The 10,063-nt window shown below is 45.6% G+C and overlaps 1 pseudogene; it reads right to left on the bottom strand.

Annotated features, from left to right (window-relative positions):
- Positions 1–8,510: 8,510 nt before the first annotated feature.
- LOC147959991 (uncharacterized) lies at positions 8,511–9,599 on the bottom strand (annotated as a pseudogene).
- Positions 9,600–10,063: the final 464 nt, after the last annotated feature.

Below are 10,063 nucleotides of genomic sequence, written 5' to 3'. Positions count from 1 at the left end.
CTCACAACATAGTATGTAGCGGTCAACATCACGCCTCATCCTTGGCCAAAAGAAATGGTCAATCAGCACACTCTCAATTTTCTTTGCTCCAAAATGTCCCATGAGATCACCAGCATGAGCCTCCTGCAAAAGCAACAAACGAACAGAGCAATCTGGGATGCACAATTTGTTAGCTCGAAACAAGAATCCATCATGCAAGTGAAACTTTTCCCAACCTTTCCCCTCACTACACTTTGAGTGTGGTTCAGCAAAATATGGGTCATTGGCATACAATTCTTTGATGCTTTGCAGCCCAAGCATTTTAGTATCAAGTTGTGAGAGTAAAATATGGCGTCTAGACAAAGCATCAGCAACAACATTATCTTTTCCTTTCTTGTACTTGACAATATAGGGAAAATATTCTACGAATTCACTCCATTTTGCATGTCTACGGTTCAGTTTTTGTTGACCCCTAAGGTGCTTTAAAGATCCATGGTCGGAATGTATCACAAATTCTTTAGGCCACAAATAATGTTGCCATGTTTCCAAAGATCTCACAAGTGCATATAATTCTTTGTCATAAACTGAATAATTTAGAGTTGGAGCACTTAGCTTCTCATTAAAATATGCAATAGGCCTGCCTTCTTGCATTAGTACGCCTCCAATACCAACACCACTTGCATCACATTCAATTCAAAAAGTCTTACCAAAGTTAGGTAGTGCAAGCAATGGTGCAGATATCAATTTTTCTTTCAGCTCTTGGAAGGCCTTCTCTTGTGCATTTTCCCACTTGAAGGGAACATCTTTCTTGGTTAGCTCATTCATTGGAGCGGCAATGGTGCTGAAGTCCTTCACAAACCGATGGTAGAAACCAGCAAGGCCAAGAAAGCTTCATAATTGGCTTACATTTTGTGGAGGCATCCACTCACGAATGGCCTTGACCTTCTCCTCATCTACCTCCACACCTTGACCTGAAACAACAAAGCCAAGAAACACAACTTTTTCTATGCAAAATGTGCACTTTTCCTTGTTAGCATATAATTTCTCCTCTCTTAGAACAGCAAGCACACACCGAATGTGTTCAACATGTTCATCCAAAGTTTTTCTATAAATCAGGATGTCATCAAAGTAAACAACCACAAACTTGCCAATGAACATTCTAAGCACATGATTCATTAATCTCATGAAAGTACTAGGTGCATTTGTCAATCCAAATGGCATAACTAACCACTCATACAAACCAGATTTTGTTTTGAAAGCAGTTTTCCATTCATCACCCTCTCTCATTCTAATTTGATGGTAGCCACTTCGCAAGTCAATTTTAGAAAATATGGTGGTGCCACTAAGTTCATCAAGCATATCATCAAGCCTAGGTATGGGGTGCCTATACCTCACGGTGATGTTGTTAATAGGCCTACAATCACAACACATTCGGGAAGATCCATCTTTTTTTGGCACTAAAAGAATGGGTACAGCACAAGGAGAGAGACTTTCCCTTACATAACCTTTGTTTAGTAGGCCTTCAACTTGTCGTTGAATCTCCTTGGTTTCCTCTGGATTTGTGCGGTATGGTGGTCGGTTCGGCAATGGGGCTCCTGGAACCAAATCAATTTGGTGTTCAATGCCTCTTTGTGGTGGCAGCCCTGGTGGTATCTCCTCGGGGAACACATCTTCATACCGCTGAAAAATTTCAACAACAACACTAGGAGTGGTGGAGGCTAATTCATTAGTAGGAAGAAAATTGTCCTTGTACAAAAGTACAAAGAACACGGAATTGGGTTCTCTCAACTCTCTCATGTCCCTTTTCCTAGCCATCATAACTAATCCCTGTTTTTCCCATGTCTTGGTCAATTAAAGCTGTGGGGTTTTATTTGGCTTTGGATTCTCTCGCTCACTATGTTGGTAGATGTCGCTCAAGTGTTTCTCGCTCACTCTCTCTCTCTTTTTCAGATCATCCATCAATATTTCTTCGGGTGTCAAAGGGAGCAAAGATATGCGCTCTCCCTCGTATTGGAATGAGAGACGATAAGTACGGCTGCTGATTTGCACATCATGATCATACAACCAAGGTCTTCCCAACAGCAATTGGCATGCTTGCATTGGCACCACGTCACATTCCACTTGATCCCGGTACTTCCCAATGGAAAACTGAACGTTGACAATGTTGCTTACTCGAACTGTAGCACAATCATTGAGCCATTGCATCTTATATGGACTTCGGTGCCTTCTTTGTTTCAGTCCCAACTTCTCTACCAAATCTGAACCTGCAAATGTTGTTGCAATTTCCATTGTCAACAATAATTCTGCAAACCTTGTTGTCGGTGTCAAAACTGGCAGATCTCGGGTAGGGGGTCCCGAACTATGCATCTAGGCCAGATGGTAACAGGAGGCAGGGGACACGATGTTTTACCCAGGTTCGGGCCCTCTTGATGGAGGTAAAACCCTATGTCCTGCTTGATTGATATTGATGATATGGGTAGTACAAGAGTAGATCTACCACGAGATCGGAGAGGCTAAACCCTAGAAGCTAGCCTATGCTATGATTGTATGTATATGATCTATCGACTAGCCTAGCCTCGGTTTATATAATGCACCAGAGGCCTAGGATAACAAGAGTCCTAGCCAAATATGCCGGTCGGGAGGAGTCCTTGTCTTGATCACCAAGTCTTGTGGAATCTTCCATGTATGCGGTAGTTGTCCGAACTAGCCCATGAGTATACGGCCATGGGGGTCCTCGGCCCAATCTAACAGATGGGGAGATGACGTGGTGAGTACCCCCTAGTCCAGGACACCGTTAGTAGCCCCCTGAACCGGTCTTCAAGTTTAGAGACGCTCCTCGATTCTTCCGAACTGTTCTTCATCTTCGGTTGTCGGTCTTGGAAACTGGTTCAACAAATCTTCCCATCTTCGATCTTGAGGATCGCCGAAATGCAGTCGATGAGTTCACACGTCGGGTATCCGAGGAGCCCCTTTAAGTTTCCGGCCTTTATCAATGCCTTATTATTTTTATGCCACACCTCGGGTTTGAAGTTGTTCCTAGGAGGCAGTGTCCTCTTGCGTCCGAGCTCTAACGCCGGACTGCATTCGAGGTATCTTTTGCAGCCGAGCACCAATGCCAGACTGCTTTCGAGCTCCAACGCCGAAATGTATCCGAGCTCCAACGCCGAACTGTGTCCAAGCTCCAACGCCGGACTATGTCCAAGCTCCAACGCCGGACTATATCCAAAAGTTGAAGGAGTTTAGCCGAGCTTAATGCCGGAAATGCCCTCTATGGAGCTAGCCACTAGCGCCCGAGCTTTATGCCGGACTGCTTCCGAGGTGGTGCACCACCCCGACTGTGGGCCAATTTTTTGTCAATATTTTTGATTTTTGCAATTTATTCTCTGCCGAGATATATAGTCACTAGCCATCAAGGTGTGTATCGGTCTAAAACCCAAGATGCACCTGAAGGAAGACGTAAGACCGCTGATCCCAGTAGCCGCTGAGACTCAGGTTGATTTGCAAAATCGGCCTGAGGATCAACTCCTAGCTCAGCAGAATACTTCAAGACACAAAAAGCGGTGTGCAGAGTCCTCGAGACTCAGGTTGGGTGCGGCCGACCAACCTGAGGATCATAATCTCCTCGAAAACTATATTGCACTTAAATTTTCTGCACTGGATTGCCAATGCAGTAGCCCCCGAGACACTGGTCGGGTGGCAACACCAGATCAGGGGATCGATACGCCCCTTTAAAATTAGTAAGTGATAAGCCTGAAGCCCAGTAGCCCCCGAGCCTTAATGCGGGCACGGGTGGCCGAATTAAGGATCGATATCCAGAGTAAAATCACAAATTACGTGTAATGATTCTATGTATCCAAGTACTTTACATCATTAATGCTTGGATCCGCATTGTACAAAACTTTGTTGACCGACCATCGGCTTCCACCTCCTCAGCCAGTAGCCGAGGAGTGTTTGTCCACTTTATAAAGCCTTTATGAGGGCAAAGATTTACGACAAACAAGGCAATCTGGCCATACGGTCTTATAAACAAAGGTACGCAGAGAGATATGTTATATCACTGTTTAACATAATAAATGTCTTCCAAAGAAAATAATCCCGCTATCAGTTCCTTTCTTTGGGTTTTCATGTTGAGCATGATAATGAAACCTCAGCTCCAATGTAAGAGCAAAATATTGAGGATTTAGTTTGGGAGGCCAATTACTAGCCCCCGGTAGTGTTCGGCAACAGTCGAGGTCAAGCCGTAAACACTTCGGCCAATTTTATGAATGGCCAGTCATTTAACACCGTCATCGGATTGCTGACCAGTTTACGCTTATTGTGACAGTCAGTTTTCAGCTTTCTCCACTGAGGTGCTTAACCATGAAAGCTGGAAGCACAATCACAGTGGTTCTCCCTTTGCACACCTAGCCGAACAAAGCGGAACATAGGAGGCAACTGCAGGAGCCGGGCAACCCAACTATTGACCGAAGACACAATTCGAAACCAATGCATATATAGTGAGATCCGAGAATGTTTTTGCCGAATCTATAAAGCTGTCCGGCATTGCACTGTGAGACTTGTGCTGGAAACAGACAAATAGTTTAAAAGTGCCATAAGCTTGGAAAACCAAAAAAACGTTAGTAAAAACTTGACGTCCGAACAAGATCAAGTGTTCGGTGCCAATCCGAAAATTGGTCTTAGAAAAAAAGAGTGCTTCTGTCGTGCTTTAACATGACACATCCTATCTCAAGACTTATAGCGGGTCAGCCTACGACTTCTACCTCCTATCCCGAAGGCGGAGTACTTCTCATTAGGCCAGTTTAGCAAACTAAACTCTAGCGGCTTTGAGAGAGAAATTAGGCTCCCCGGCTAGTGGCCACACACTCGTGTCGAAAAAAGGAGTGATGAATAATAATAGTAATAAAAACTTTGCAACAACTAAGAAGAAGAACACTTATTATAAAACGGCTCATATAAATTTAAGAGCCCCCAAGTGACTTGGGTAAAAGAATTTTATGTATAATGATTGTATGTACCGAAGTACTTATATCATATCTTTGTTCAACCGAACTTTAAACGCGTCTTAACTGACCATCGGCTTCTCCCTCTTCGGTCAAGGACTGAAAAGTGTTATGTACTCCACATGTCAAGAATATCGACAGTGTTTCCGATAACCAGGCAACCGGGCCATAAGGCTGTAAAAGACAAAGCACGCTCAGGGAACTTATCCTATATTACAGATGAAGTGTAAGAAGCATCTTCGGAGAAAATAGTACCCCCACCGATACCTTTCTTCGGTGCTCATTATTGCTATGAGACTTGTGTAATAGATTTTTTGTACTCATGAGTTCCGTTGTGTGCCGACCATGATTGAAAACAATAAGAGCGCTAGCTTTCGACTTCACCCAGTCTGAGGTCAGAGCTCGGAGGACCCGGTCGTGACAATCGCAGAGGTGCTCCCTTCACTCCCTAGCCAAACAATCGGGAACGTAGGGGTAAGCACAGGAGCCAGGCAACCCGGCTTGCAAATCACTTAAGTCAATATAGTGCATATTGTGGCGTAATACATGAACAAGGAACGAAGCCGTACAAGTATAATCATATGCAAGAGGAAAAGCTTCATAAAGGAAGCCCCCAAATAAACAAGTATTTGAATATGTGTGTCACAAACAATGTTTGGACAAGGAAAATTTTTTACAAGCAACTTTTTTCCAAAAAAGTATAATGCTTGGTCGAACCGAACACAAGTTAAAAATTAAAACTTTGAGCATTGATGACACGGCATTGATGACACGGTCCGGGCTTGATGCGGGACAAGGTTCCATCCCCCAAGCTGGTCCCGAGGTGGCGGAGCGGAGAGCTCGACACGCCGAAGTGGAGACATAGCACGGTCAATGCAGACCGGCAAAGTGACGATGAAGTCCCCGAATCATTTTCCTGTGCACAAGAAATAGTGCAAACCGAAGATAATAGTAATAATAATAATAAAAAAATCGTTGCATAATAAATAATTTATGCAAAGTGAGTAATAAAAGAAATATGGCCTGGCGCCGAAGTCAATGTCGATGCAGGGCGTCCGCGTGATATGGTAAAGGCGTGGCAAAGCCTGAATTCACAGGTCGGTTCGAGTTCCGGATGCGGTGTTCGCCGAGCTATGTACGGAAACTGACCGAATCACCACGCGACCGTCGTTAATGAGGCCATCATTTGATAGACCTGTGTACAGATGATGGACAAACCAGAGTAATAATTCCTTGGGAAAAATAAACCCAAACAAGCAAAAATTACTAGGATTAATAGCACCCGGTTTATTTGTTGTAGCAATCCGAAGAAAGGTGATTCCCAAAATTGAGACTCGATCCGCACACCCATTGCCTGATGGGCGATAAAGCGACGGTATGGCGATGTTGGCAAAGGTTGGCTCGCCGAGGCAAAGCCCTCGGTCCAGCTAACGTGACGGAGCTGGTCGGCTAGTGACGCCGAAGTCTCCGGAGTAGGTTGATGAAGAGATGGTGAAGCCCCCGGTCCAGTCGAGATGTCGATGCCTCGATGCAGCCGATGAGTCGAAGTAGGTCGGCGTGATGGACACCAGCTTGAAGAAGCAATAGTGCGGCCCTGCCGATGCAGGTCGTGACGTGGTCGATGCCGGCTTGATGAAGTGACCGTGCAGCGATGCCGGTATGCCCGCTCCGTGTAATCCGTGGGGCGGCGATGTTGGTGATGATTTATCCTTCGCGATGCCGGACTCTTCTTCGGCTTGCCGAGATGATGATCCGAAGAAGTTGAGCTCGGCTCAGGAAAGTGATGACGTGTCTAGCGCATGTCGACAGCCTTGGAGCAATATCGTCGGACTGGTTTGACACCAGCATGATGATGAAGGCGACCTCAGGGGAGGCTTAAAAATTTACGGGCACGTGTTTAAAAACAACGCACAATACCCTAGAAGAGAATTCCTCTAAAAAGGTTGTCCAATGTCACGTTCATAAAGAAACATGAATTCGGTCGGATCCGTATTCGCGCAGAAAATGGATCCAAAAATTGATCCACTCATCGGAAGGTTCCCGGAGTTTGAAACATCGGATCGAGCTGAAATTTGGAGGGGTGGTAGATATGGGAATTCCACAGTAGATGAACGGTTGGATCTTCCAAAGGACCTCCGAGCTAGCCTCTGGAGACCACGCCCTAAACTCGTCCAGATTCCTGTCCAGATTTGACATGGCTCCGGTATATCGTAGATTGTCGGAGATTCCTCCATCGGAACTCGACGAAATTTTGCATGGCTGTTGTAAACTCAATTCCGCACAATTCCACCAAAGGGATGGTCAAAGCGATGCTCTAAGAGGTGGTGGCGGCGGATACAAGTTTGCTGTTCGGAAAAATAGCTCGGTCGCCCGAGGGCAATGTTAACGTTGAGCCCCCGAGCTCCATGGATGATTCCTCCATGATCTTGATAGAGATCGAAGTTGATGTTAATGAAGGCCCTCGTCCAAACATGACGATCGGAGACGGAGCACGGTCCTCGGTCGAGCCAAGGTGACCAGTTGAGCCGGCGACGAAGATGTTGGCATCGCAGTTGACCTGCAGACGAGTCATCGATCCTTTTCCGATCACACAACGGAACTCTCAATGAAAGCACCAATGTCGGTGTCAAAACCGGCGGATCTCGGGTAGGGGGTCCCGAACTATGCGTCTTGGCCGGATGGTAACAGGAGGTAGGGGACACGATGTTTTACCCAGGATCGGGCCCTCTTGATGGAGGTAAAACCCTATGTCCTGCTTGATTCATATTGATGATATGTGTAGTACAAGAGTAGATCTACCACGAGATCAGAGAGGCTAAACCCTAGAAGCTAGCCTATGGTATGATTGTATGTATACGATCTATCGACTAGCCTGGCCTCAGTTTATATAATGCACCAGAGGCCTAGGATAACAAGAGTCCTAGCTGAATACGCCGGTGGGGAGGAGTCCTTGTCTTGATCACCAAGTCTTGTGGAATCTTCCATGTATGCGGCAGTTGTCCAAACTGGCCCATGAGTATACGGCCATGGGGGTCCTCGGCCTAATCTAACAGATCAGGAGATGACGTGGTGAGTACCCCCTAGTCCAGGACACCGTCACTTGTCCTTGATGGTGCCACGAGTGTGAAAAATATTATGTTGCTGCCCTTTCTCTTCTCTAGCTGCATTAACACTAAGCACACGACGAGAAACAAAGCAATCTCCCATGTCGGCCTGAATATCACAACCAATCTTCTCACCCTCTTCATTCTCATGATCACCCGATGCTCCATTATCTTCATGCTCACTCTCAGATTCCCATTCACTGTGTTCATTCACAAAGAGAACTCTCTTGTTTCGACATTCAGAAGAAATGTGACCATGCCCTTTGCACTTCCAACACTCAATATCTCGGCTTCGAGATGATGGTACAGCCGTGGGGTTAGAGGTACTTCCAGCAGCAGAAGGAGCACGCTTGTCCACAATCCTAGGGGCTGGTGATGATGCCGATGAAGCCGCTGTTCGTCGGGTGGCAGTAGGGTGTGAAGTATGCTAAAACTGAGAACCACCATGAGAGGCACTTGGCTGCAACCTTTTCCATGGTGTGGTGGTGCGGTTATGAGATATCCGTCCATGACCACTCCGCTGCACCTTCCTCTCCGTGCACTTTGCTTGCTCCAAAATATCTTGTAGAGTGTTATAGGGAAACATCTCCACAAAATCAGAAATTTCATTGTCGAGACCATGCAAAAATCATGCCATCTTTGACTCCTCATCTTCATGAATACGAGCACGAACCAACAACAATTCCATCTCTTTATAGTACTCATCCACCGTGCGCGTACCTTGGCTAAGACGCTGCAATCTGCTTCGGAGATCTCTTTGATATTGTGAAGGAACAAACCTTTGCCTCATGGCTTGTTTTATCTCTTGCCAAGTGTCAATGTGATCACGTCCTAGCAGCAGTTGATTTTCTTGTAGTTGATTCCACCAAGTGAGTGCATAACCAGAAAACTCAACACAAGCAAGGTTTACTCTCTTCGGATCTGCATGGTTATGGATACGAAAAATCTGCTCACACTGCTCTTCCCAATCAAAATATGGATCGGGGTCTTCCTTTCCTGTGAACATGGGGATATGCAACTTGATTCTTGCTATGTCATCTCAACCATCTCGATCACGATGTTCTGCACGACGCCCATCTTCAGCAGCATGACGGTATGGGACACCATCATAATCATCAAAATCATCTCCATGACCACGAGCAACACGCTCATGAGGGTCATAGTAGTGCCCACGAGGACCATGCCCTCGCCCTCGAAGTTGTCCTCCTCGGTGCCCTCCATGAGCAGCAACACCACGCCCATGAGAAGCAGCCACATGTCCACCATGGCTGCCGTTATCATCCTCCAAGTCACCATCCATAGCAGCATGCATGGAATTTTCATCCCCAACTTCCTCAAGTGGGTCAATAGGGTGTTGTCGGTGTCGAACCCTATCGCCACCTGCTGGAGGTCGCTCGTGAAACATCCTTCCAAGGTCTCGAACCATGTTCTATAATTCCTGAAAATCAGCACGTGTGACTGGGGCATCTTCTTCCCCATGGTTTTCTCCATGAACACTCGATCTAGATCCTGCCATGTTAGTAAGGCCAAAAGTAGAATATGATAATTTTGTGGAATCACACAACCTCACCTCTTACTCACCAAAGTTCTTATGAGTTCACATCAGATTGTGCTTCTCCCGGATGTGTTAAAGCGATTGAAAGACAGAGATCAAAGAACTAGCTTCATTTTTAGTGGAGCTCGGTGGGGTAAACAAAAAGGGGCTTGTGCTGAAATCAAGTTGATGCAAACCAAGAAAAATATGTGGATGGATCTGCTGCACCTTTGCACCAAGATTGAAAAACACAACACACAAGCTTCTGAAATTTTTTCAATCAACCTGAAACTTTTGGATTTTACACAAGACTTTCTTTTTCTCTCTTGAATTTTTTCCACTCTTTTTTTCTCTCTTTGATTTGTTTGCCACTCTTTTTTTTTCTCTCTTTTTCCAAAGCACAACAACCAAATCTGAAAGCAATTACGAAGATGAACTTGGTGCAA

Source organism: Triticum urartu, chromosome 7A (genome assembly GCF_056163025.1).
Source record: "Triticum urartu cultivar PI428250 chromosome 7A, HENAU_Tu73, whole genome shotgun sequence".
NCBI classification, from domain to species: Eukaryota; Viridiplantae; Streptophyta; class Magnoliopsida; order Poales; family Poaceae; genus Triticum; species Triticum urartu.
The sequence above is the reverse complement of the archived record's forward strand: the minus strand, read 5'-3'. Positions and strand labels throughout refer to the sequence as shown.